Genomic DNA, 26,667 nt, shown 5'->3' with positions numbered 1-26,667 from the left:
GAAGTGTGTGAGGCCTACGAGCCTCCTAGGTTTTGTATTGAAGTCAATGTACCCAGTGGAGGACAGAAACTAGCTGTCCTCCCACTATACCATGGTGCTACCCCAGAGAGTGCTGTTGAAGTTATTATAGCCCTTCATTGCAAAACAGTGTGTTTTAATCAATTACAGTGGGGGAAAAAGTATTTAGTCAGCCACCAATTGTGCAAGTTCTCCCACTTAAAAATATGAGAGAGGCCTATAATTTTCATCATAAGTACACGTCAACTATGACAGACAAATTGAGGGAAAAAAATCACATTGTAGGATTTTTAATGAATTTATTTGCAAATTATGGTGGAAAATAAGTATTTGGTCACCTACAAACAAGCAAGATTTCTGGCTCTCACAGACCTGTAACTTCTTCTTTAAGAGGCTCCTCTGTCCTCCACTCGTTACCTGTATTAATGGCACCTGTTTGCACTTGTTCTCAGTATAAAAGACACCTGTCCACAACCTCAAACAGTCACACTCCAAACTCCACTATGGCCAAGACCAAAGAGCTGTCAAAGGACAGCAGAAACAAAATTGTAGACCTGCACCAGGCTGGGAAGACTGAATCTGCAATAGGTAAGCAGCTTGGTTTGAAGAAATCAACTGTGGGAGCAATTATTAGGAAATGGAAGACATACAAGACCACTGATAATCTCCCTCGATCTGGGGCTCCACGCAAGATCTCACCCCGTGGGGTCAAAATGATCACAAGAACGGTGAGCAAAAATCCCAGAACCACACGGGGGGACCTAGTGAATGACCTGCAGAGAGCTGGGACCAAAGTAACAAAGCCTACCATCAGTAACACACTACGCCGCCAGGGACTCAAATCCTGCAGTGCCAGACGTGTCCCCCTGCTTAAGCCAGTACATGTCCAGGCCCGTCTGAAGTTTGCTAGAGTGCATTTGGATGATCCAGAAGAGGATTGGGAGAATGTCATATGGTCAGATGAAACCAAAATATAACTTTTTGGTAAAAACTCAACTCGTCGTGTTTGGAGGACAAAGAATGCTGAGTTGCATCCAAAGAACACCATACCTACTGTGAAGCATGGGGGTGGAAACATCATGCTTTGGGGCTGTTTTTCTGCAAAGGGACCAGGACGACTGATCTGTGTAAAGGAAAGAATGAATGGGGCCATGTATCGTGAGATTTTGAGTGAAAACCTCCTTCCATCAGCAAGGGCATTGAAGATGAAACGTGGCTGGGTCTTTCAGCATGACAATGATCCCAAACACACCGCCCGGGCAACGAAGGAGTGGCTTTGTAAGAAGCATTTCAAGGTCCTGGAGTGGCCAGTCTCCAGATCTCAACCCCATAGAACATCTTTGGAGGGAATTGAAAGTCCGTGTTGCCCAGCGACAGCCCCAAAACATCACTGCTCTAGAGGAGATCTGCATGGAGGAATGGGCCAAAATACCAGCAACAGTGTGTGAAAACCTTGTGAAGACTTACAGAAAACGTTTGACCTGTGTCATTGCCAACAAAGGGTATATAACAAAGTATTGAGAAACTTTTGTTATTGACCAAATACTTATTTTCCACCATAATTAGCAAATAAATTCATTAAAAATCCTACAATGTGATTACTGGATTTTTTTCTTCTCATTTTGTCTGTCATAGTTGACGTGTACCTATGATGAAAATTACAGGCCTCTCTCATCTTTTTAGGTGGGAGAACTTGCACAATTGGCGGCTGACTAAATACTTTTTCCCCACTGTATACTCGAGGAATTTTGAGTGGTTTTATGGATTAGTTATGAGGAATTAGATTGATACAAACGATTATTGATGAGTTAGGACTGGGGATATCTGTATCATGTTTTGTGTGTACTTACCATCTTTAGATTACTGATGGTAATTGAAGGTTAACTAAATGAATAATTTCTCTTCCAGGAGAAAGAGATTCGCTTATCTAATTGGAATGTTGCCCAGGGATATGGGGAGCAGTTTAGTGGAGTTAGGCAGTATTTAGGTCGTAAAAGTGAGCTACCAAATTAAGTGGGGCCTGGCTATTTTTGGTTGTTGTTTTTTAACATTTTTTACATTTACATTTTAGTCATTTAGCAGACGCTCTTATCCAGAGCGACTTACATATATGAATACATTATTTTTTTTATTTTTTATACTGGCCCCCCGTGGGAATCGAACCCACAACCCTGCCGTTGCTCTATCAACAGAGCTACATCCCTGCCGGCCATTCCCTCCCCTACCCTGGACGACGCTGGGCCAATTGTGCGCCGCCCATGAGTCTTAATTGGGGTTTTCAAATAAAAAACAACACACCTAGTATGATGTTTATAAAGCCTTGTTATTTTGATTTTAGGTTTTTTTCAACAGGTCAAAGGTGATAAGTCTTAAAGGAGCACACACAGTGAATTTTATGGAGTTTTTCTGTTTTGACTGAGTTTAGGGTATACATGATTTCTTATGAGAATAAATGTCATGAGGACTTAATGAACACTTGGGGTGAGTAACATTTATGAAATATTTAGAATGATGGTAATGTTTAGTATACTATGGGATGGAACAGTTCGTTGAATGATTTCAATTGCCTCTGAACTCTGTTTTGACTTTCTGGTGTTAATTGATCATCCACACTGGTAAATTCTAAAGGCATGAGAGGAGGACTTTAAGATAGTTTATTTTATCAAGTTGAGGGTAAGTTATAGTACTGTGAAAAGTGTGAAGAAATTTATAATTTGGTAATAATATATATGATTCGAACCATAAAATAACAGAAGAGAGAGAGAGCTTTCCCTGAATGAGGGATACCTGTTGCTAGTAAATTGTACTAATCTTGGATTACTTTTACGGGATAGAAGTAAGTTGAGGTATTATCAAATGTTGTCAGCAGGGTTAAAACACTTCTCTGGTCCCAGTCAGCTTTCAAAAGAGGAAGTTTCGATAGATAGAGATCTACTTATAGAGAGCTACAGTAGGGCTCCAATTAAGGAAGTTCACAGATGGGTGAAGCAAGGCGCAGTAAATAAGGAAGGAATATGGGTCAAAGAACGCTTACCAATTCTCCCGAAAATTACTGTTTAGATATGCTGCAATATTGACACACGGGCAGAGCCATGTGTCAACGGAGGGATGGATGGTAGAGCAGATTAGACAACACTTTGTTGCATATGGGATTACTAATTATAAAAAATAAAAAAACATTTGTTCAAGATGTGTTATCTGTGCTCAAAAGAATCACCAGGGCAGACAAAGGGCACCTCAGGGTGAGTATCCTCCGGCTATGTACCCCTTCCAGCAATTGGAAATTGATTTTATAGAGTTATCACGGAGTGAAGGGAAGAAATTTAGAGTAACCCCAGAAAAAGATGGGTTATCCCCCTTTGAGAAAGTGTTTGGAAGACCTTACAGAATGCCACAGTTGGCAGGACCAGAACAGGCCGACACAGAACTAGAGAATAAACTAGCAGAAAATTGTTCATTAACCGTATGTCTAAGAATTTGTGTTCTACAGGAGAATTAAAGGAGAAGGTGATTCATAGTATATAACCTGAAGACTGGGTGTGGATCCAATCGTTGAGGAAAAAGGATTGAAAGTAGTCACGCTGGGAGGGACCATACCAAGTCCTATTGGTAACTGCCTTCGCTATAAGAATAGCTGAGAGAGCCACTTGGGTCCATGTTACCCACTGCAAAAAGGTAGGCCCACATACCAACACCGTCGAACACACAGAGTTAAAGAGAAGAACTGCACCACTAGGGTTCGGGGGTAAACTCTGTTAACGAAGAAACCCTACCCCGACCTTTCATCACTGTGGGGTGTTTATAGAGGTGTGGGTATGGGAAAGTACCAGGCAGGTGGGTCAGGGACAGGATTGGGATGGCGGTTTTGGGGATTTTGGGGGACTCTGAGCTGCATCATCATGTTAACCATATTATGGATTAATCCAGGTCAACCTACACAGGGAAATGATGCACTGATTCGATCTCGTAGAAATACTGAAACCAAGAAAGACTATTGGGGGAATGATTATTTTAATAGTTAAAGTCAGTTTAGGACAAGATGGGGGATTCAAGATACCATTCGACTTCTCCCATGAAGAGAGAGGAGGTTTTGGGGGCTTTGGTAAGAAGGGGGCGTGTACAAAAAAGTTAGGTCCTAGAAGGTATGGTAAATACATTTGCTCTGGGGAACGCTCATGTCCTTGGGCAAGGGTGTTTAAACATACCTGGGGAACATACTATGAGAATGGAATGGACGCAGTACACCGATGGGCAATTAAACAAACCCATGATAAATGTAAAATGGAACTGGTGATAACGGTAAAGTAAATTATGCAAGATGACATAGCAAGGAACTATTGGGCCTGTGTTGATGATTTCGGGGCAGATATATGTTTGAGGTTCATTTTTCAGGAGAGAAATGAATCTTCCACCCCCGAGACAGAACAGCAGGTAGATCTAATGTTATCACCAGAGGTATCAACAAATAGTCTAATACCCCTTGGAAGGCCCTCAGAAGGAATCCTAAATAGCACTAAACCACCAAGGGTAGAATATTTCCTCTTGCAGGAAATGAACCAAGGAGAAGTAGAAGGAATTTCAAATGAGAACTTCTGGGTAAGGTGGATGAACTACACAGCTAGGGCGTTGGGTCAAACTAATTGTTATGCCTGTTCAACAGGTAGGCCAACCCTTGTAACTGCACCTATGCCTCAGACCATGTTCTCTTGTGTGATAGATTTGGGATCAAACCAAACCTCACCTAATTGTTCTGATATTAAAATAACCACTCTTAAAAAGGATAATACTAAGGCACCCCAATTCACCATGAACCCCAGAGATTATCAATGTTATAGACACCAAAGTAATGCGAATCACAGATCAAATTGGAGAAGGGTTTACAACAACGTTTTTCTGGTGGGTTACAATTGATAAAAATGTTGACTGGATTAATTACATCTACAAAGGTTTGTTAATTAGACAAGGGATGCAGTGAAGAGAATCTCAGGCCAACTATCCGCCACCTCACTCATGACCTGCAGAATAGTTTGGTTCTCGAAATGCTTTTAGCTGAGCGGGGCGGAGTTTGTGTTCTGTTTGGATCTATGTGCTGTACTTTCATCCCCAACAATACAGCACCGGACGGGTCCGTGACCAAAGCTTTTCAGGGACTCACCACGCTGGCGAACGAACTGGCCGAGAACTCTGGTATTGATAGCTCCCTAAATGGTTGGTTTGATAACATGTTTGGTAAATGGAAAACTATTGTTGTAACTATTCTGGGTGCAGCTATAGCTTCTATGGGTATACTTGTTCTTTGTGGATGTTGTCTTATTCCCTGTGTCCGAGGGTTGGTGAGCAAGGCGTTGGAGCATGCAGTATCACAGCAGATGGTGAGATACGGCCCAATCCCGGACTCCGACCTAAGGAATGAAGAATATGACCCACCAGGCTTGGTGGAGGACGACGACGATTCAGATAGTTTGAGACTGGATGTTTTCCTAGAACTATAAATCTCTAGTTTAAAAGTAATTGTAATGATTTTCTGTGTATTGAAGTGTGGATAATTTAGTCAAAGGGTGGATTGATATAGAAATGAATTCTATATACAGGTTAAAAGTAATGACTAAATGTTCCACCCTTAAATATAGTTGTGAAATGTTCTTGTTTTAAGTATGATTAGTACTTTCTTAGTAGTGACTAATTATTACACTCTGAAACTGTGTGAGATATGTTAGAATCTACTACCTGGTAATGTGTGAGTGTAGGACCAGTAAAGATTATGACATTGTGCTACTATTTAGCAATGTGAGTAAGAGATAGGCCAGACCACAAAGGACAAGGAGAACTGTCTACAGGCAACTGAGAAACCAAGATAACTGAGGAATTTAGGGAGGAGAGAGACTATGATAAGAAAATGCATGTGTGTGTGTATGCATGTGTCTGTGTATGTATGTGTGTATGTGTGTGTGTGTGTGAACTGATGGTCAGGAGAGCAATTATAAAGTGGAAAACTATAGCCTGCCTACAGAGAGGAGGGATTTTTGTATGACGTATGAGTATAAAAGATGGACTCTGAAATTGTGATGACTATGCAGACCGGGACTCTGCCCGTTTCTTGATTTTGGGAGACGCACAGAGACACTGAAATAGTTTGTTAAATAATTCACATAACACCCCCTCTTGCTCTGTTTGTGGTCTATGTGTGTAGTCTTCCTGTAGTCTCAGAGAACAGTCTTCAAGTAGTCTGAGTGTGTAATCTTCAAGTGGTCGGTCTTCATTTTGGTCCTCCTCTTCTACAGCTTCCTGTGGTCTGTGAGTGCAGTCTTCCAGTGGTCTGTCTTCACCTTGGTCCTCCTGGTCTCCAACTAGCACCTTACTGTACAGCTTCTGCTGCTCCTCTTTGGTGATTTTCACCTTCCCTCGCGTCAGCCCTCCATCCCTTAGATCAGACAGATAAATAAATAAACACTGTCTTGTACAACCCTAGGCACATGAACACTTGCACAAATGTACACTACATGATAAACACACAGCTAGGCATCGTGCTAGACATAATCTCTCTGTGTGTGTGTGACGTGTCTTCACTTTAACTCACCAGAGCAGGTCCACCAGGCTCCTTTGACTCTGTTGGCAAACTGCACCACGTCCTCTCCCTCCTACACAGACATAGCCACAGAGAGGGTTCAGTCAGAGAGTGAACATGTAGTCCTCCATACCAGGATGGAGTTTTGGACTTATAACTGTCATGATGATTTAGGTCTAGCCTTGTTCATAACTGCATTAGAAAAAGCAATAACTGCAACGTTCGTTACTGGGCTAAACCCAAAGTAAGGTCATGTGAGCGAAGGCCTCACCTCTCTGCTCATAAGTGGCAAGTATCAGACTCTGCAGACGACGGCCCAGCTGCTCATCACCCTCAGACCATCCCAAACGTACTGTTGTTCCAGAACGCATCGCCAAACCTAGGGTCATACTGTCACAGAGACAAAGGAAAGAGGTAAAAGGGAGAGAGAGGGCGAGGGATCGGGATTAGGTGGTTGAGAGAGAATGATCAATAAAGCAGTGGTAGAGATATAGAGAAAGGGAGAGACTACCTTAATGGCCACAGGGTATAGTGCAGTCGATCTCAAAGCTGCCCTTTTTGAACATCATCACTGAGGTATTGTTGATGCAGGTGCCTGAGTGGGAAACACATTGTCACGCCATGGCATTACAAACTCACACAGATCCAACACAGCGTGAATCTTTATAGTCATTATTACAGCCTTCATTAGGTGTCTTAACTCATCTCTATTTGAGCAGCAATCAATCTCAATCCATCAGAAAAGTTTCCATACTAACCCTCTGGGAAGATGATGATGGGGTGTTTAGTTGTCTACAACATGGTTGTTAAGCCTGGAAAATATAATAAAGAAATGTATGTTGATAACATGCTAATAATATAACTGTTTTCACCACGTTATAAGATTGTGACAGAATTTATTTTCTGCTTTTTAATGCCCCCAGGCAACAGTCTGAGGATGAGAAATGGCTCTGTGTAGCTCAGTTGGTAGAACATGGCGTTTGCAATGCCAGGGTTGTGGGTTCGATTCCCACGGGGGGCCAGTATGAAAAAATGTATGCACTCACTAACTATAAGTCGCTCTGGATAAGAGTGTCTGCTAAATGACACAAAAAAAAATGGAAGGAAAATATACAGTCGTTTCTCAACACGCCACCTGCAGTATTACCTATTGACCACAAGGTGTCAGTCTTTGACTTTGGATCTCACAAACCAGATGTGGGGGCTGGATTTCACCATGGTTCTCTGGACAACCCCAATCAGATCACCATGGATCTGGCCAACCTGAGAGAGGACATGAAGACTGAGTGGCAACATTGATCAACTAATCATCTTGGCAAACAATGGGTTATACATCTGCCAACCAAATGCCCCACATGTTCCGAACTTGCACACATACACAACAGAGACGGACTCACATACACACACAATGCTCACAGTTACACACTAGAATTTACATACCATAGAAAAGCAGCCATCATTGGCCAGGATGATGATGGCAATGGGAGTTGTGTGATTGGCCACACAGATCTCTCCTTTCTTTGGTTTGTTCTCACTGTGGGCAGAGCAAAGAAACGACAATGAGACACATTAACAAAACTGCCTTTCTCATAAAACTACCAACAACCAGTGTGTGCCACTAATTCACATAAAACTGGATTTGAGCTCAGTACAGGCTACGGTGGTGGGTCACTAAACAGGCAGAAAGCTGTCTGAGCTGATGTTGTGGATAGCTACTAGCCAGTGAGTAATTGGTTGGTCTACAGTACCAATTGTGGTAGGTGATGATGGCAGTGAGGGATCGGACAGAGATGCGACAACACATTAGATTAACCTTCTAACTGAGGTACGTCCTTAACCTGAGGAGATCAACACAATGACAATAAGCCTTTCACCCACACATAATCTTCTTGTGTACGAGGTACTGTAACTTTGTGTATTCTGAGGTTATGTTGGTGGAAGAAGCCCACTATGGTAGTCAAGACCACAAGCAGACAGATACCAGTAGCTGCCAGAGTATAGAACAAAAAACAGAATTTCAGTCAATCCACCAAACATCAATTTGGTTGACAACACGTTGCGATGTGCAAAAAGATGATTTCATGCTAAATAACCACAATTGTAATGAATGTAATTTGTAGACTTCTAGGAAGCCGTAGCGGATGAGGAGACCCATTAACCAGAGCACGCTGAGCCGCAGGCTGATGTGGTGGAAGTTGTAGTTGCTGCGGGTCAGCAGGTTCCAGGACTCCAGCTCCTGAGCAGAGAAGCGCATGGTCACCTCGTCATCCACAATGATCTCCACCCCCCGCCGGCAGAAAGACATTTTGTCCGGCATCTCAAACGCAGAGTGGTGCCGCTGGCTTGGAGCTCCTGCTCCAGTGAGGACAGCTCTTTAGATATGATACCTGAGACAGCGAGAGGGAGGGAGAGGGATAGAGAGAGTTAATGCAACAACAGAGACATTGCCATTCCCATAAGTGAGAAATGCACATCAAAAGGTCGTATCATTGCTATAGGGTTTATAAAGATGTTGATTATTCTCCTTTGCGCCTCTTTCCATCCGCACAGTAGCCCACTAAAAAGAGGGGGGTATCATATATTAGTCATATATTTACTTTTTTTAAACCATTAATTGTATCCCCAAGGTATTTTAAGCCATATTCTAAAGCTTATGACATTGACCTTTATATTCATAATTCTTATCATTTGATGTGAAGCAATCATTCCTCTGTGGCATGATATCATCATTTATAAGCCTGAAGTTGCATCACGTAGTCTCGGGGGCCAGACTCGGCATCTCCCACATGATTATGTTAGCCTGACCTAGCAAGACTACATCACATGGTACAACTGACAAGCAGTCAGAGCTAAGTAAGCGGGTCCACAGAGAATAGGAACACAACAGCTACACTATATATATAAAGGTATGTGGACACCCCTTCAAATGAGTGGATTTGGCTATTTCAGCCACACCCGTTGCTGACAGGTGTATAAAATCAAGCACACAGGCATGCAATCTCCATAGACAAACATTAGAATGGCCTTACGGAATAGCTCAGCGACTTCCAAAGTGCCACCTTTCCAACAAGTCAGTTCGTCAAATTTATGCCCTGCTAGAGCTGCCCATCAACTGTAACTGCTGTTATTGTGAAGTGGAAACGTCTAGGAGCAACAACGGCTCAGCCGCAAAGTGGTAGGCCACACAAGCTCACAGAACGGAACTGCCGAGTGCTGAAGCACGTAAAAATAGTCTGTTCTCGATTGCAACACTCACTACCGAGTTCAAACTGCCTCTGGAAGCAACTTCAGCACAAGAACTGTTCGTCGGGAGCTTCATGAAATGGGTGTCCATGGCCGATCAGCCGCACACAAGCCTAAGATCACCATGCGCAATGCCAAGCGTCAGATGGAGTGGTGTAAAGCTTGCCGCCATTGGACTGTGGAGCAGTGGAAACACGTTCTCTGGATTGATGAATCACGCTTCACCATCTGGCAGTCCAACAGACGAATCTGGGTTTGGCGGATGCCTGGAGAACGCTACCTGCCCAAATGCAGTGCCAACTGTAAAGTTTGGTGGAGGAGGATTAATGATCTGGGGCAGTTTTTCATGGTCCGGGCTAGGCCCCTTAGTTCCAGTGAAGGGAAATCTTAACGCTACAGCATACAATGACAGACGATTCTATGCTTCCAACTTTGTGGCAACAGTTTGGGGAAGGCCCTTTCCTGTTTCAGCATGACAATGCCCCCATGCACAAAGCAAGGTCCATGCAGAAATGGTTTGTCGACATCGGTGTGGAAGAACTTGACTGGCCTGCACAGAGCCCTGACCTCAACCCCATTGAACACCTTTGGGATGAATTGGAACGTCGACCGCGAGCCAGGCCTAATCGCCCAACATCAGTGCCCGATCTGACTAATGTTCGTGGCTGAATGGAATCAAGTCCCCGCAGCAATGTTCCAACGTCTAGTAGAAAGCCTTCCCAGAAAAGTGGAGGCTGTTATAGCAGCATATTAATGCCTATGATTTTGGAATGAGATGTTCGACGAGCAGGTTTCAACATACTTTTGGTCATGTAGTGTAGATGCAGAACACAGATAGCTAGCTATAACGTTATGGCAAATGTGTCATTTAGCAAACAGTGATGACGTCCAAACGATTCTACTCACAAAATATGTCAATGACCGCTACAGACTGTGTTTACTCATATCTTTTTGACTTGGGCGAGCTCCAACAAGGAACAATTCTATGATAAACATATTAATCATAATCTGACTCCAGTCCCTCTCTGTCTCTTATCATCGTCGACTGTTTATTACTGTCTGCGAGACTTCTTCTTCTTCTTCTGATTTTATATGGCGGTTGGCAACCAACTTTAAGGTGCATTAACTGGACTGGAATGTGGAACAGAGCCAGTGACGGTCTAAATATTACCCAATATTCTTGTGTCTCTAAGGAAACAAAATACATAATTAAATACTACATCCCCTGAAGTTCACGTAATCCTAGTTCTTCAACCCCATTACTCTTCAAATCTAATAACAATCGCTCCCTTTCCCTCACATATTTCTGCCGCTGAAATAAAACATGTTCCACTGTCTCCATCTCGTCCTTACAATGATCACACCTCCCAGTCGGATGTTTACCCACCACTTTCAATGTACTATTTAGCCTTGTGTGTCCCAGTCTCAGCCTTGTGACTACACTTTCCTCCCTTCTCTCTCGGCCTGAGGACCTCCCTGCCCCCACCTTTTCCTGGATCTTATACAGGTGTCTTCCCTTTCTCTCCCTGTTCCACAACCCTTGCCATTTGTTTTTAACCACCGTTCATCTGCTTTACTGATTGAGAATTCCATCTCAACATTAGGATGTTTAAGAGCCTGTTTGGTGATAGCATCCACCTCCTCATTCCCCTCTTCTCCCACATGAGCTGGTACACAGAGGAACATCACGAATACCCCCATCTTTTTCACCCTATACAAGCACTGCAAAACCTCATACAATACATCCTGTCTGCTCTGAGACACACATGAATTTAAGCTCATCATTGCTGCACAGGAGTCAGAGCAGATGACTACCCTGTCTGGCCTTACCTCCTCCACCCACTCTGCAGCCAATAGTATGGCCAACAACTCCATTGTGTAAACAGATAAATGATCTGTTGCTCTTTTCGTCACTGCCACCTTAAACTCAGGAACACTAAAAGCTGCCCCCGTTCTCTCTGTTTTAGGGTCCTTAGATCCATCTGTGAATATATTCAAGAAAGCATAATATTGTGTTCTTAAATGTTCACTTACAACTGAATCCACTCCTTCCTCAACATCTCTTACCCTCTCAAGCAATCCCAGTTCTATCACTGGTTGAGGGAGAAACCAAGGTGGGATAGCAGGAAGATCCACAGAGGGGCTAAACTCCCTCCCAAACAACCCCATCTATATTGCCATGCCATTGCCTATCCACCCAAAACTTGTATTCAGATTTTGTTCATGTTTTCAGCACTCTAGGAGCACCTTTTTGTAGGATGTGAACCTTATCTCCTTCTAGATTTACCCAATATGTCATGGCTAGCTGTTGTCTTCTTAACTTTAAAGGCATCTCTCCCAACTCTACCTGCATCGCTGCCACTGGGGAGGTCCTGAGTGCTCCACAACATATTCTTAGGGCTTGGGCCTGGATTACATCTAGCTTTTTAAAATATGTCTGAGCTGCTGATCCATATGCTATACTTCCATTATCCAATTAGCAGCGCTATATATATCATTTTAAATGCCATTCTATCTGCTCCCCACTCCATTCCTGACAAGCAATCAATCAATCACATTCAATATTTTCTTTCCTTTGACAACTACTCTGTTAATATGCTCTGCCCATGTCATTCGATAGTCAAACCAGACCCCCAGGAACATAAACCCTCCCACCCTCTTCAGATTCCTTCCATACAACATCAAGTATATTTCCTCCCTAATCTTCCTTCTAGAAAATTACACAGTCTGTGTTTTCTCAACTGAAAAGTTCAAGCCCCAGCTGAGGGACCACTGCTCAACTTCACTGATCGCTTCCTGAACTCTCCTGGCTGTATGGGGAATATTTCTCCCTCTCTTCCACAGCGCTCCATCATCCGCAAACAATTACCTCCCAATATCAGTTCTCACCTGGGAGAATACATCATCAATCATAATGGAGAACAACAAAGGACTAATGACACTTCCCTGGGGGGTACCATTATCTACCTCATAGCTTTCTGACAAATAGCTCCCCACCCTCACTTGTATTGATCGACCAAAAATAAAATCCTTTATCCAGTTAAAAACCTTTCCTCCAACCCCCATGTTATCCAACTTGATAAGTAGGCCTTCCTATTTATTTTATTTTATTTCACCTTTATTTAACCAGGTAAGCCAGTTGAGAACAAGTTCTCATTTACAACTGCGACCTGGCCAAGATAAAGCAAAGCAGTGCGACAAAAACAACAACACAGAGTTACATATGGGGTAAAAAAACATAAAGTCAAAAAATACAAAATAAAATATATATACAGTGTGTGCAAATGTAGCAAGTTATGGAGGTAAGGCAATAAATAGGCTATAGTGCAAAATAATTACAATTAGTATTAACACTGGAATGCTAGATGTGCAAGAGATTATGTGCAAATAGAGATACTGGGGTGCAAAAGAGCAAAATAAATAACAATATAGGGATGAAGTAGTTGGGTGGGCTAATTTCAGATGGGCTGTGTACAGGTGCAGTGATCGGTAAGGTGCTCTGACAACTGATGCTTAAAGTTAGTGAGGGAGATAAGAGTCTCCAGCTTCAGAGATTTTTGCAATTCGTTCCATTCATTGGCAGCAGAGAACTGGAAGGAATGGCGGCCAAAGGAGGTGTTGGCTTTGGGGATGACCAGTGAGATATACTTGCTGGAGCGCAGACTACGGGTGGGTGCTGCTATGGTGACCAATGAGCTAAGATAAGGCGGGGATTTGCCTAGCAGTGATTTATAGATGGCCTGGAGCCAGTGGGTTTGACGACGAACATGTATTGAGGACCAGCCAACAAGAGCGTACAGGTCACAGTGGTGGGTAGTGTATGGGGCTTTGGAGACAAAACGGATGGCACTGTGATAGACTACATCCAATTTGCTGAGTAGAGTGTTGGAGGCTATTTTGTAAATGACATCGCCGAAGTCAAGGATCGGTAGGATAGTCAGTTTTACGAGGGCATGTTTGGCAGCATGAGTGAAGGAGGCTTTGTTGCGAAATAGGAAGCCGATTCTAGATTTAACTTTGGATTGGAGATTCTTAATGTGAGTCTGGAAGGAGAGTTTACAGTCTAACCAGACACCTAGGTATTTGTAGTTGTCCACATACTCTAGGTCAGATCCGTCGAGAGTAGTGATTCTAGTCAGGTGGGCGGGGGCCAGCAGCGTTCGATTGAAGAGCATGCATTTAGTTTTACTAGTGTTTAAGAGCAGTTGGAGGCTACTGAAGGAGTGTTGTATGGCATTGAAGCTCGTTTGGAGGTTTGTTAACACAGTGTCCAATGAAGGGCCAGATGTATACAAAATGGTGTCGTCTGCGTAGAGGTGGATCCGAGAGTCACCAGCAGCAAGAGCGACATCATTGATATACACAGAGAAAAGAGTCGGCCCAAGAATTGAACCCTGTGGCACCCCCATAGAGACTGCCATAGGTCCAGACAACAGGCCCTCTGATTTGACACATTGAACTCTATCTGAGAAGTAGTTGGTGAACCAGGCGAGGCAGTCATTTGAGAAACCAAGGCTATTTAGTCTGCCAATAAGAATGCGGTGGTTGACAGAGTCGAAAGCCTTGGCCAGGTCGATGAAGACAGCTGCACAGTACTGTCTATTATCGATCGCGGTTATAATATTGTTTAGGACCTTGAGCGTGGCTGAAGTGCACCCATGACCAGCTCGGAAACCGGATTGCATAGCGGAGAAGGTACGGTGTGATTCGAAATGGTCGGTGATCTGTTTGTTAACTTGGCTTTCAAAAACTTTCGAAAGGCAGGGCAGGATGGATATAGGTCTGTAACAGTTTGGATCTAGAGTGTCACCCCCTTTGAAGAGGGGGATGACCGCGGCAGCTTTCCAATCTCTGGGGATCTCAGACGTTACGAAAGAGAGGTTGAACAGGCTAGTAATAGGGGTTGCGAAAATTTCTGCGGCTAGTTTTTTATCATAAGCCTTCTCTACATCAAAGTAAACGGCTACCACCACCTCCTTATTTGCCTGTGCCTTCCGTATGACTGACTCAAGGCACAGTACAGGATCCATCGTTCCCCTGCCTTTCCTGAACCCACTTTGATCTGGTGACATTAGTCCTCTACTCTCCAAAAAGTAAGTCAGCCTTTCTGTTATCACAATTTCCATAAGTTTACATACATGAGATGTCAATGCTATAGGCCTATAGCTTGAAGGACTAGTAGGGTCTTTCCCTGGTTTCCGTATCGGCACCACTACAGCCTGTTTCCAACTTCCAGGCAGTTACCCTTCCTGCCACACCTTATTGTAAAGGCCCAATACTTTCCCCATTGCAGTGTCACTGAGATGAGCCATCATGATGTAACACATCTCATCCTTCCCAGGAGATGTTACCCCAGCTTTAACTAATGCTCTCTTCATCTCAGCCAAGGTAAAAGGAGCATTCAATGCATCCCCCACCATCTCTCTCTAATCCAGGACCCCGGATGTTCTCCTCTGACCCTCTCTCTCCCACGTTGCCCCTCTTCTGTCCGATTATTTGAGCTGTGAACCTTGACAAATGCCTGGGCTAACATCTCTGCCTTCTCCATATCTCTCACTGCAACAATCTCCCCACTTTTCAGCACAAAGAGATCCCAATCTTGTCCGACCCCACTCATCCTCTTAATCATCCCTCATACCTCTCTCACAGGAGTGGTCCTGCCTATGTTTCCACAGAACCGGCGCCAATACTCCATCTTAGCTGTCCTAATGATCCTCCTTACTACTGCTTGTGCTTGTTTATACTGAATCAGGTGCTGGTAATTATGGGACCTTTTCAACATTCTGAAAGCCCTGTTCCTACTCTTCACCGTTTCTCTACACTCCAGTCCAGCAGGGAACTGCATTACTCTTTCTCCCCCCCGTCCCCATAGGAATCACCTGCCTTCCAGCCCCTACTATTGCTCCTCTTACTCCATCATTCACTGTTTCTATATCTGAATTGAGATCAACCTGAGACAGCTCCTGAAACTGACCCCACTCCGCTTTCCCAATTATCCATCTCCTCAATCATTTCCTACTGATTCTTCCACCCTCAATCCTACAGTACACATGATAGGATAGTGATCACTACCCCTGTTCCTCCAACACTTGTCCATTTACATCAGTCCGTAACCCTCCCCAGAGCGTACTATGAGTATTAAAATCATTACCGTCTCCTATCTTGACCTTCTACATTCCCAAGGGCCATCAACTCTCTTAAACGGGTTGTAAAAGTTCACTATTACCATATTGCCCCCTCCCAACCACATCTCTTTGAGCCTGCATCTTGTCTGAACCCGAGAGACCCCTGCCCTGGCAGCCTGGTCTCATAAACTAGACGTAACATAGTAAATGTAAATCCGACACTCCCAAATTAGTATGATATGTTACATCTTATGTAACCATACCAAAAGTAACATGGATGGGTAGGTGTATAATACTAAAGCCTAGCAACCCAAAGGTTGCGTGTTCGAATCTCATCACAGAAAATGTAAGAAAAAACTTTAAGCTAACCATTCCCCTAACCCTAACCTTAACACTAACCTTAACCTTAACCTTAACCCCTAGCCTTGCTAACGTTAGGTACCTAGCTAATGTTAGTGTTAGCAACCTAGCTAACATTAGCTACAACAAATTGTAATTCGTAATATATCATACGTTTTGCTCATTCATAACATATTGTACGATTTGTCATTCATAACATATTGTACGAATTGTAAGTCGTAACATATTGTACAAATTGCAATTTGTAAAATATTGTTTCATACTAATTGTAATTTGTAACATATCATGCGAAATGGATGATGGACATCCACAAATTAATACATACTATACGAAACGTAACATACCATAGGAATTGGAGTATCCCGGAACGTAACATACAGTGCCTTCAGAAAGTATTCACACCCCTTGACCTTTTCCACATTTTGTTGTGTTACAGCTTCCACTAAGTCAAAAAGAAAACAGGAGCTGCCTCCACTATTCCAGAACCATTTCAACTTCAACATTTCAACATCATCAAATCACCTATGCTTAGTTTAATACAGTGACAACTAAAAGACACCAAAAACAATTTAGTCCAATCAACATAAGCTAAATATGATGTGGCTGTCCATGGTGATTTGTGTGTGTGTGACTGCGTTCAAGTAGAATACATGTTGACTCACCCTACTTGTAGAGAAACGCCAATGACATCCTCCTCTCTTTCATGTTGCCGAAACGGTCTATGACTCTGTCATACAGTACACACTTTTAGTTTTTGTTGTCCTAGGCTACATGGCTGAAATGCTTGCTCGCTAGCCTAACTTCCTTTCATGGGCAATGATTAGCCAGCTAACTGAACAAAAATATAAACGCAACATGTAAAGTGTTGGTCCCATGTTTCATGAGCTGAAATAAATGATCCCAGAATTGTTTTGTGCACACATTTGTTTACATCCCTGTTAATGAACATTTCTCCTTCGCCAAGATAATCCATCCACCTGACAGGTGTGGCATATCAAGAAGCTGATTAAACAGCATGATCATTACACAGGTGCACCTTGTGCTGGGGACAATAAAAGGCCACTCTAAAATGTGCAGTTTTGTCACACAGCACAATGCCACAGATGTCTCAAGTTTTGAGGGAGCATGCAATTGGCATGCTGACTGCAGAAATGTCACCAGAGCTGTTACCAGAGAATTGAATATTCATTTCTCTACCATAATGTCGTTTTATAGAATTTGGCAGTACGTCCAATCGGGCTCACAACCGCAGACCACGTGTAACCACGCCGGCCAGTTTTTTCTGTAAATTACATTCTGCTTTTGATGTGATGTGTTTGGTGTTAAGCCAAATCCAAACTGGCTTCCCTTGACACTTTTGTTTGGTGAGCAGGATCATTCACAGTTGAGCTCACTCAGTTTAGCTCAACGCTGATTGGCTACATATATTTTTTAAATATGAGGGTAAGCCAAATGCTCGCTGGCTTCCCTTGCATTCAATGCTACGGGCGACAACAATGTCATACTCTTTTTGACCAGACAGCATCAGATAGATTGGCTACACATACTGAGAAAGAGGGGCGCTGTTTTGCTCGCTTGGATGCTTTCTCCGGTGAGATACATTCAGCCTCTTGCGAATTGAAGGAAAATTATGAAACACAGCCTGGCTTCCCTTGGCATCCATGAGTACACATCACTGTTCGGTAAATGGGTAAAAACAAAAAAAGCAGAATATCCCTTTGAGCATTACTGTACACTTTGGATGGTGTATCAATTCACCCAGTCACTACAAAGATACAGGCGTACTTAACTAACATTGTAGATACTCCACAATACTAACCTAATTGACAGAGTGAAAAGAATGAAGCCTGTAGAGAATACAAATATTTCAAAACATGTATCCTTTTTGCATCAAGTAATACTGCAAAAGAATGTGGCAAAGCAATTAACTTTTTTTCCTGAACACAAAGTGTTATGTTTGGGGCAAATCCAATACAACACATTACTGAGTATGACTCTCCATATTTTCAAGCATAGTGGTGGCTGCATCATGTTATGGGTATGCTTGTAATCATTAAGACTGGGGAGTTTTTCAGGATAAAAAATAAACGGAATGGAGCTAAGCACAGGCAAAATCCTAGAGGAAACACTGTTTCAGTCTGCTTTCCACCAGACATTGGGAGATTAATTCACCTTTCAGCAGGACAATAACCTAAAACACAAGGCCAAATCTACACTGGAGTTACTTACCAAGAAGACGGTGAATGTTCTTGAGTGACCGAGTTACAGTTTTGACTTAAATCTGCTTGAAAATCTATAACAAGACCTGAAAATGGTTGTCTAGCAATGATCAACAACCAACTTGACAGAGCTTGAATAATTTTGAAAATGATCATGGGCAAATATTGTACAATCCAGATGTGGAAAGCTCTTAGAGACTTACCCAAAAAGACTCACAGCTGTAATCACTGCTAAAGGTGATTCTAAGGTATTGACTCAGGGATGTGAATATTTATGTAAATGAGATATTTCTTTATTTCATTTTCAATAAATTTGCTAACAATTTAAAAAACATGTTTTCACTTTGTCATTAGGAGTTATTGTGTGTAGATAGGTGAGAAAAAAATATTTAATCAATTTTGAATTCAGGCTTTAACACAACAAAATGTGGAATAAGTCAAGGCGTATCAATACTTTCTGAAGGCACTGTATCATAGTGTCCCGAATTTACATTTACTATGTTATGTCTACCCCTGAGTCCAGGTGGATTAGCTCAAATACAACAGTAATTTAATTGCATCTCTATGTGGCTTTTGCTCAACGTCCCATCCTATCTGGCTCCACCTAGGGCTGGGCGATATGACCTAAAAATCATATCTCGATTTTTTTAAACTTATGGGCGATTCACAATATATATCTAAATTTTTTAAATGTTTTCTCTAAATAAGCATTGTTTTACAATTAAAGGTCAAATACACTGCATTTCAAACAGTCAGCAATAATCTAATGAATTCCGGGATTGTTAAATTACACATAGGCTAAATATAAGCCTTCCACAATCAGTTTATTAAAATAGTTCAACAGGCTTTTTTTTGCAATAATCACTGATCTGGCTTTCAAGTCTGTCTATGAAAATGACATTTTTTGTTACAAATTTAACTAGAACCATGCATAATGCACATTCACTAATAATGACTAACTTCTTGAGGCAGGCATTAGGCTATAGAAAATGAACACAGGTCTCATCAACAATCTCTCAAGCCCACGTGCTAGTGATTAGCCAGCTAATCTTTGTATTTCAGGTTTAGCCAACTTGGATCTATTTGCTAGTTAACAAGGTTGAACAGTTGAATTGTTATGAACATACCCTTCTGTCTGTTTCCAACTGTTTGAAAAGCATGTTAGCCTGTCCACTTCGGTTCAGATATTGAAATCAAGTGGCCTACCTTATTTCTCAGAACGAGAACGAGTTGCCAATTCCTTATATAATTGTGTTTTATATCTTATAGCACATCTATAAAACGCTAGTATATAACAGTCTTTGGCTAAAATGCTGCTAGCGATACGAGGGTATGACACACCAAATGCGTTTGACGGGTCCTTTTTGTCTTCTTCTAATGCCTCTTAAGGGGAAAGTATTCCAAAAGTAACTGAAAGTAATCTAATTACTTTACAGAGTTTGGCTAATCCAACAGTTGTGTTACTGATTACAATTTTGGATAAGTAACTTGTAACTGTAATGGATTACATTTAGAAAGTAACCTACCCAACCCTGCTGACGTCTGCCAGATCTTACAACGCCTGGATAGGTATTTTACACATCAGATAACCACATAGTGGTGAAAAGTACTTTTGTACGTGTATATGTATACTTTACTTTACTATTTCAATTTTTGACTACTTTTACTTCACTACATTCCTAAACAAAAATAATGTACTTTTTACTCCATACATTTTCCCTGACACACCAAAAGTACTTGTTACATTTTGAATGTGCAGAAAATTGTCCAATTCACACACTTATCAAGAGAACAACCCTGGTCATCCCTACTGCCTCTGATCTGGCGGACTCATTAAACACAAATGCTTCATTTGTACATGATGTCTGAGTGTTGGAGTGTGCCCCTGGCTATCCATAAAAAATAAATAAAGAACATTGTGCTGTCTGGTTTGCTTAATGTTGGGAATGTTAAATTATTAATACTTTCAGTTTTGATACTAAAGTATATTTGAGCAATTACATTTACTTTTGATGCTTAAGTATATTTAAAATCTAATACTTTTAGACTTTTACTCAAGTAGTATTTTACTCGTTGACTTTCACTTTTATTTGAGTCATTTTCGATCAAGGTATCTTTACTTTTACTCAAGTATTGTACTTTTTCCACCACTCTGGTGCCTGACTGCACAGCCGATGACGTGGCACACAACCATTGGTTGATGCATGCAACGTCTGAGCAGGGGAGTGCGACCTCTATCTCTCTCTTTCTCTCTCTCTTTCCTTAACCCTTTAACTCTCTCTTCTTGAAAAACGTAGAAAAAAATATTTAACCTTCAACTCCTACTACTAAGAACTAAAATAAGAACTTCCAATAGTTTTTTCAACTTGATGTTTATTTTGGAAATTACAGAGGTCTACCAAGTCAAAAGAGGGGACGTATTCAGCAGTATGCAATGTTTTGGAACGTTCAGATAGAAATATGTTATGTAGAACAAACATGCCTCTCTGACATGTAGAATAAGGAATCACAGCTCCATTCATGGTATTTCTATCTGCAACGTTCGAAAACGTTTGGCAACTGAATGTGGGTATGCCAGCAATGTGTCACGCCCTGACCTTGAGAACCCTGTTATTCTCTAGTTAGTTTGGTCAGGGTGTGAATGTTGACATATCTATGTTATATACAGTGGGGGAAAAAAGTATTTAGTCAGCCACCAATTGTGCACGTTCTCCCACTTAAAAAGATGAGAGAGGCCTGTAATTTTCATCATAGGTACACGTCAACTATGACAGACAAATTGAGAGAGAAAAAATCCAGAAAATCACATTGTAGGATTTTTAATGAATTTATTTGCAAATTATGGTGGAAAATAAGTATTTGGTCACCTACAAACAAGCAAGATTTCTGGCTCTCACAGACCTGTAACTTCTTCTTTAAGAGGCTCCTCTGTCCTCCACTCGTTACCTTTATTAATGGCACCTGTTTGAACTTGTTATCAGTATAAAAGACACCTGTCCACAACCTCAAACAGTCACACTCCAAACTCCACTATGGCCAAGACCAAAGAGCTGTCAAAGGACACCAGAAACAAAATGGTAGACCTGCACCAGGCTGGGAAGACTGAATCTGCAATAGGTAAGCAGCTTGGTTTGAAGAAATCAACTGTGGGAGCAATTATTAGGAAATGGAAGACATACAAGACCACTGATAATCTCCCTCGATCTGGGGCTCCACGCAAGATCTCACCCCGTGGGGTCAAAATGATCACAAGAACGGTGAGCAAAAATCCCAGAACCACATGGGGGGACCTAGTGAATGACCTGCAGAGAGCTGGGACCAAAGTAACAAAGCCTACCATCAGTAACACACTACGCCGCCAGGGACTCAAATCCTGCAGTGCCAGATGTGTCCCCCTGCTTAAGCCAGTACATGTCCATGCCCGTCTGAAGTTTGCTAGAGTGCATTTGGATGATCCAGAAGAGGATTAGGAGAATGTCATATGGTCAGATGAAACCAAAATAGAACTTTTTGGTAAAAACTCAACTCATCGTGTTTGGAGGACAAAGAATGCTGAGTTGCATCCGAAGAACACCATACCTACTGTGAAGGATGGGGGTGGAAACATCATGCTTTGGGGCTGTTTTTCTGCAAAGGGACCAGGACGACTGATCCGTGTAAAGGAAAGAATGAATGGGGCCATGTATCGTGAGATTTTGAGTGAAAACCTCAGCAAGGGCATTGAAGATGAAACGTGGCTGGGTCTTTCAGCATGACAATGATCCCAAACACACCGCCCGGGCAACGAAGGAGTGGCTTCGTAAGAAGCATTTCAAGGTCCTGGAGTGGCCTAGCCAGTCTCCAGATCTCAACCCCATAGAACATCTTTGGAGGGAGTTGAAAGTCCGTGTTGCCCAGCGACAGCCCCAAAACATCACTGCTCTAGAGGAGATCTGCATGGAGGAATGGGCCAAAATACCAGCAACAGTGTGTGAAAACCTTGTGAAGACTTACAGAAAACATTTGACCTGTGTCATTGCCAACAAAGGGTATATATAAAAAAGTATTGAGAAACTTTTGTTATTGACCAAATACTTATTTTCCACCATCATTTGCAAATAAATTCATTAAAAATCCTACAATGTGATTTTCTGTTTTTTTTTTCTCATTTTGTCTGTCATAGTTGACGTGTACCTATGATGAAAATTACAGGCCTCTCTCATCTTTTTAAGTGGGAGAACTTGCACAATTGGTGGCTGACTAAATACTTTTTCCCCCCACTGTATTTCTATGTTGGCCGGGTGTGGTTCCCAATCAGAGGCAGCTGTCATTCGTTGTCTCTGATTGGGGATCATACTTAGGCAGCCATTTTGCCTACCTATGTTGTGGGATCTTGTTTCTGTTTAGGCTTGTTGCGGTTAGCCTTTAGAACTTCACGTTCTGTTGCTTTTGTTATTTTGTCAAGTGTTTGTTTAATAAATTAAAAATGTACGCTTACCACGCTGCACCTTGGTCCGACCATTTATACAACGAACGTGACAGAAGATCCCACCACCAACGGACCAAGCAGCGTGAACAGGAGGAGCAGACATCATGGACATGGGAGGAGATATTAGATGGAAAAGGATCATGGACGTGGGAGGAGATCCAGGCAGGTATGGATCGCCTTCCTTGGGAGAAGACGGAGACAGCGAGGGAGAAAAAACAGCGACTCGAAAGGTCCCGATCACTAAGGAAGCCCGAGAGGCAGCCCCAAGAAAAAATGTTGGGGGGCACACGGGGTAGTGGGCAAAGCAGCAGAAGGCCCTGAAAGACCTGCAGCTCAGCACTCTGAGAGAGGAGACCACCACCTTACGGGGGCTGATAGATAAGAGGGAGCAGGAGCTCTCCCTTCAGAAGGAGGAGCTGCAGGAGGCCCACAGGGAGAAGGAGTCAGTGGATGCACAGAGAGAGGAGCTGGCCAGGCAACAGGAGGAGTTGAGAGAGGAGTTAACCCTCCAGCAGCAGAGAACTCGGGCCTTAGAGCAGAGGCTGGCGGAGCCAGGTTTAGCAGAGTCAACTCCCCGCACTCGCTTTGAGGAGCATGTGACCGTGCAGGCACCAGGCTATGCGCCGGCTTTATGCACTGTGCCACCAGTGATCCTTCACAGATCGGTACGGCCGTGCTTGCTCCTCGCACCAAACCAGTGGTGCGTGTCTCCAGTCCTGTACGGCCCGTACCTGCTCCTCGCACCAAACCAGTGGTGCGTGTCGCCAGCTCGGTACCGCCCGTGCCTGCTCCTCGCACTAAACCAGTGGTGTGTGTCGCCAACCCAGTACGCCCCGTACATGCTCCTCGCACCAAACCAGTGGTGCGTGTCCCCAGCCTGGTCCGCCACGTGCCTGCTCCTCGCACCAGACCAGTGGTGCGTGTCCCCAGCCCGGTACGGCCCGTTCCAGTACCAGAGCAGTCCGCTCCACCGGTGCCTGGCCAGCTCCGGTCAGCTGCTCCACTCCAGTGCCAGAGCAGTCCGCTCCACCGGTGCCTGGTCCAGCTCCGGTCGGCTGCTCCACCAGTGCCAGAGCAGTCCGCTCCACCGGTGCCTGGTCCAGCTCCGGTCGGCTGCTCCACCAGTGCCAGAGCAGTCCGCTCCACCGGTGCCAAGTCCAGTTCCGGTCAGCTGCTCCACTCCAGTGCCAGAGCAGTCCGCTCCACCGGTGTAAAGTCCTGCTCCGGTTATCTGCTCCCTACCAGTGCCAGAGCAGTCCGCTCCACCGGTGCCTAGTCCAGTTCCGGTCAGCTGCTCCACTCCAGTGCCAGAGCAGTCCGCTCCACCTGTGCTTAGTCCAGCTCCGGTCAGCTGCTCCAGTCCAGTTTCAGACAGTCCGCTCCACCGGGGTACAGTTCAGCTCCGGTCAGCGGCTCCAGTCCAGTGCCAGATAAGTCCGCTCCACCGGTGCCCAAACTGCTCCGGTTATCTGCTCCCTACCAGAGCCGGGGCAGTCCGCTTCACCGGTGCCTAGTCCGGGTCCGGTCGTCTACTCTTCCCCCATGCCGGAGCCATCCGCTCCACCGGGGTCTGAGCCGGAGCCAGACGTCAACCCCTCTCCAGGGTCGGGGCCTCCCACACAAGGGTCCAGACAGGGCTTGGTGCATCGTGGGAGGACTGAGAGGGAGGCATCGCGCCGGGGTCCAGACCGGACCAGGTGTGCTACGGGGAGGCAGGAAAGGAGAGGAGTGTACTGCGTCCGAAGCCGGAGCCACCACCGAGGCTAGATGCCTACCCGGACCCTCCCCTATTGAGTCAGGTTTTTGTGGCCGGAATCCGCACTTTTGAGGGGGGTACTGTCATGACCCTGACCTTGAGAACCCTGTTATTCTCTAGGTAGTTTGGTCTCTCTGATTGGGGATCATACTTAGGCAGCCATTTTGCCTACCTATGTTGTGGGATCTTGTTTCTGTTTAGGCTTGTTGCTGTTAGCCTTTAGAACTTCACGTTCTGTTGCTTTTGTTATTTTGTCAAGTGTTTGTTTAATAAATTAAACATGTATTCATACTACGCTGCACCTTGGTCCGACCATTTATACAACGAACGTGACACAATGCCATATTAGAATGGCAATTTGCATAGCATTTTTACTCATCTCAACAATATTACATAAATTACTTTACATCAGCTTTTATAGTTAGGCCTAGTTAAGGATTGTTAAATGAGGACTGATGTCAAATTTGAACAAATTATGCATTTATTTTGGGTCCAAACATGAATATTCAATTACATTGAAATTAAGGCATTTTCGGATGGTGTATATAGTTCAATGTCCTTCAATTTCAAATGATCCATGTTCTTCAATCATGTTTTCCACATGTTCAGACTACATTTTGAGATAATATGTGACAAAGTGCAGTTTTTCTATTACTTTTATAAGCATTATTTTATAGATTATCTGTAGTCTGAATATTGATTAATTGACACCAAGGCGAATGTAGTTTAACCAATTTATATTGCATAATAGTGTGTTGACAACAATTCAATAAAATGTTTAATAAAACAATTATTTACCAGATTATTAGTCCACAATAGTCTACCTTTTACGGACATATCAACTGCCTGGTTGAGCACAGTTTTACAAAATATTTGATATTTTTTAACCTTTTTACATTTTAACTATTTATTTACATATTCTTACTCTTCAAGGTCTCTACTAGCAGGATCAGTGCAATATTCATCCCTCACCAACTGAATTCTTGCCTTTTATCCCATATCTTTGGTGACTGATTTTGAGTTTTCTTACAGCCCTCCAAGCGAGTGCCACAAAATAAAATAAAATAATTTATGCAATATAAATTGGTTAAACTACATTCGCCTTGGTGTCAATTAATCAATATTCAGACTACAGATAATCTATAAAATAATGCTTATAATAGTAATAGAAAAACTGCACTTTGTCACATATTATCTCAAAATGTAGTCTGAACATGTGGAAAACATGATGGAAGAACATGGATCATTTGAAATTGAAGGACATTGAACTATATACACCATCCGAAAATGCCTTAATTTCAATGTAATTGAATATTCATGTTTGGACCCAAAATAAATGCATAATTTGTTCAAATTTGACATCAGTCCTCATTTAACAATCCTTAACTAGGCCTAACTATAAAAGCTGATGTAAAGTAATTTATGTAATATTGTTGAGATTAGTAAAAATGCTATGCAAATTGCCATTCTAATATGGCATTGTGTCACGTCCGTTGTATAAATGGTCGGACCAAGGTGCAGCGTAGTATGCGTACATGTTTAATTTATTAAACAAACACTTGACAAAATAACAAAAGCAACAGAACGTGAAGTTCTAAAGGCTAACAGCAACAAGCCTAAACAGAAACAAGATCCCACAACATAGGTAGGCAAAATGGCTGCCTAAGTATGATCCCCAATCAGAGAGACCAAACTACCTAGAGAATAACAGGGTTCTCAAGGTCAGGGTCGTGACAGTACCCCCCCCCCCCCCCCCCCAAAAGTGCGGACTCCGGCCACAAAAACCTGACTCAATAGGGGAGGGTCCGGGTAGGCATCTAGCCTCGGTGGTGGCTCCGGCTTCGGACGCAGTACACTCCTCTCCTTTCCTGCCTCCCCGTAGCACACCTGGTCCGGTCTGGACCCCGGCGCGA

General features: G+C 43.1%; 1 pseudogene across 1 annotated transcript in view; it reads right to left on the bottom strand.

Annotated features, from left to right (window-relative positions):
- LOC311127439 overlaps positions 1-11,701 on the bottom strand; it is a 43,494-nt pseudogene extending 31,793 nt beyond the window's left edge. Inside the window, exons 1-12 of the transcript in view lie at positions 11,657-11,701; positions 9,071-9,140; positions 8,680-8,970; positions 8,488-8,578; positions 8,332-8,399; positions 8,024-8,117; positions 7,731-7,846; positions 7,342-7,395; positions 7,095-7,178; positions 6,855-6,973; positions 6,586-6,656; positions 6,185-6,439 (exon numbers count right to left, since the gene is read on the bottom strand). The product of the transcript in view is annotated as an uncharacterized misc_RNA (transcript). The remainder of the gene's footprint in view (positions 1-6,184; positions 6,440-6,585; positions 6,657-6,854; positions 6,974-7,094; positions 7,179-7,341; positions 7,396-7,730; positions 7,847-8,023; positions 8,118-8,331; positions 8,400-8,487; positions 8,579-8,679; positions 8,971-9,070; positions 9,141-11,656) is intronic.
- Positions 11,702-26,667: the final 14,966 nt, after the last annotated feature.

Source organism: Coregonus lavaretus (assembly GCF_964263955.1).
Source record: "Coregonus lavaretus genome assembly, chromosome: 4".
NCBI classification, from domain to species: Eukaryota; Metazoa; Chordata; class Actinopteri; order Salmoniformes; family Salmonidae; genus Coregonus; species Coregonus lavaretus.
The sequence above is the reverse complement of the archived record's forward strand: the minus strand, read 5'-3'. Positions and strand labels throughout refer to the sequence as shown.